This window comes from Trachemys scripta, chromosome 15 (genome assembly GCF_013100865.1).
Source record: "Trachemys scripta elegans isolate TJP31775 chromosome 15, CAS_Tse_1.0, whole genome shotgun sequence".
Classification (NCBI taxonomy): domain Eukaryota; kingdom Metazoa; phylum Chordata; order Testudines; family Emydidae; genus Trachemys; species Trachemys scripta.
In genome coordinates, this window is record NC_048312.1 from 941,027 (window position 1) to 943,517 (window position 2,491).

At 48.7% G+C, this 2,491-nt stretch overlaps 1 long non-coding RNA gene across 2 annotated transcripts in view; it reads right to left on the bottom strand.

The window, feature by feature from the left end:
• LOC117888209 overlaps positions 1 to 2,359 on the bottom strand; it is a 14,533-nt gene extending 12,174 nt beyond the window's left edge. For both annotated transcript variants that reach the window (XR_004648289.1, XR_004648288.1), the window contains exons 1-2: positions 2,253 to 2,359; positions 1,150 to 1,261 (exon numbers count right to left, since the gene is read on the bottom strand). This is a non-coding gene — a long non-coding RNA (uncharacterized LOC117888209). The remainder of the gene's footprint in view (positions 1 to 1,149; positions 1,262 to 2,252) is intronic.
• Between the last annotated feature and the right edge of the window lie 132 nt (positions 2,360 to 2,491).

Genomic DNA, 2,491 nt, shown 5'->3' on the forward strand with positions numbered 1-2,491 from the left:
GCGGCAGCTCCCCCTACTCCCACTCCACCCTGAGGCACCTCCCCCACGGCAGCTCCCCCCCATGTCCTGAGGCGCCTCCCCTGTGGCAACTCCCTGCCCCCCCCCGCCCTGAGGCACTCCCCCTGTGGCAGCTCCCCCCTGCCTGGGGAGCCATGCGGCAGCTCCCCACCCCAGCTGACCTCTGCTCCGTCTCCTCCCCAAACACACCGTCAATGCTCTACTTCTCCCGCCTCCCAGGCTTGCGGCGCCAATCAGCTGTTTGGCGCCGCAAGCCTGGGAGAGAGAGAAGCAGAGCGGAGTGGCGTGCTCAGGGGAGGAGGCGGAGCAGAGGTGAGCTGGGGCGAGGAGTTCCCCTGCGTGCCACCTCCCCCCCTTACTTGCTGCAGGTGGCCCTTCCCGTGCCCCCCTGCCCCAGCTCCCTCCGCCTAAATGCCAGCGGCAACTGGGGTGGCTGAATATCTGGCCGCTGCGGTCGCCACGGAAGAAAATGCCGCCCCCCAAATCCTAGTGCCCTAGGCGACCGCCTAGGTCGCCTAATAGGTTGCACTGGCCCTGGTTCTATGAGAGTCAACAGGGTTGGGCATCCTGGAGTGCCCTCAGAGTTATCCTCCCTGGGTCACTTCCTACGATCTCTCTCTCCTCCATGACTTCAAGGAGGAGACTACCAACATCCGGTAACAAAAGAAAAAAAAGAGGCAACTAAACCTTCAGCCCCAACTGGCTTCAGCATGCAGTCCTACTCCCTGGAGGGAGGCTTCTTCAGCACCCTTGTCCAGGAGCTCTCAAGATAAGTCTGTCTTCCAGCCCAGCCTCCCCCAGACTGAGCAGGGCTACTCCCTTTAAAGCTTCCTGTCCAGTTGTAGAATGCTCTGCAGGGGCATGGCTACCTGCACCCAGTACTGTCCTTTAACCCTTTTGGGCCCCATGTGGGGTATGTACACCCCATCAAAATGGGAAATCACTTTCTTTCACTTTAACAGAAAGTATGCCTCCTTTTTTCCACTAGAAGGGACTAAAAGAGGGAAGGTACCCACAGTGAAAACAATTAAAAAAAATTTTTTGTTTAGAAAATTTCTTGGAAATCCAAAACAATTACTGTACCTAAAATTTCAAACAAAATAAAGAAATTTGTCGGCAAAATCAACTTACCTTTTTCAAAAAGCTCTAGACAGGAGGATATATAAATTGTTGCATCAGCAGTATGGCCAGCTCCAAACATTCAAAACTCATGGGTCACACAAATCTCATGACTTTCTGGGGCCTAAAAATGATGAGATTAAAAAAAATGTTGGATTATTTTTATTTGCCTTCTAGTTTCTGAGCCTCCAGAGTCACTCGGTTCATATTTTCAAGCTTTTCTCTGCAACCACCAGAGTTAGAAACTTCCTCTTGCTTTGAACGGAAGATTCTCATAATCTCATTATTCCAGGAGCTGGAGCTTTAGGACGTCACATATCACAAGACTCTCACTAGAACCCTGTACATGTGCGCGTGTACGCGCCCATAGGCGACGCAGAGTCTAGTTCCCAGCTGTGGGATGGAGATTCCTATTGGCTATGATACTTGCAGCAGGGGAACCATATACCTATGGCGAGTGAGTGGTTTGGTTTAGGGTGTAACACTTAGTTGAGGAACTGACATATGGATGGGCTTGGCAGAATTCAATTTATTTATTTTTAGACTTGAGACAGACAATAATGCTTATTTTAAAGCATTTTTTATTTTTACCATTTGAAATGTTCAAAATTGCAGGAGACAATGGGGGCGGGGGGTGCGTGTGTCAGAAAATAATTAATGACAGTACCTGCTGTGATTCTGAAAGTTAAAGCTTCATAAAGATAACAATCACAAATTGTCAACATTACATGTCAAAACATACAAATATCCATAAATCAAACTTCAGCCCTCAAACAATAGTTTTCTTTCTTTGCCTTGTCTATAAATTTTTATTAACAATGGAAATAATTTTTCATCAGTGTGTGTGTGTGTGTGTAGGTTTCAGAGTAACAGCCATGTTAGTCTGTATCCGCAAAAAGAAGAACAGAAGTACTTGTGGCACCTTAGAGACTAACAAATTTATTAGAGCATAAACTTTCGTGGACTACAGCCCACTTCTTCGGATGCATCCACGAAAGCTTATGCTCTACTAAATTTGTTAGTCTCTAAGGTGCCACAAGTACTCCTGTTCTTCTTTTTGTGTGTGTGTAGAAATTAACATTTACTGATTAAAATCTCTGCCTTGGCAAGCCTACCTATAGAGGACAGCACTGAGGTGGGGCCCTAAATTGTGAGACACCAGATTGAGGGTCTCTTCAGGGTGTGATGTGTGTGTTTGGGCTGGGCTCTATAAGGGATGCTACCCAAGTTGGGGAGGGGGACTCTATAGGGTGTGGCGGGGGGCTCTATAAGGGGTGTTCCCGAGGTGGGGGAGGGGGGCTCTATGAGGGGTGTTCCCGAGGTGGGGGAGGGGGCTCTATAAGGGGTGTTCCCG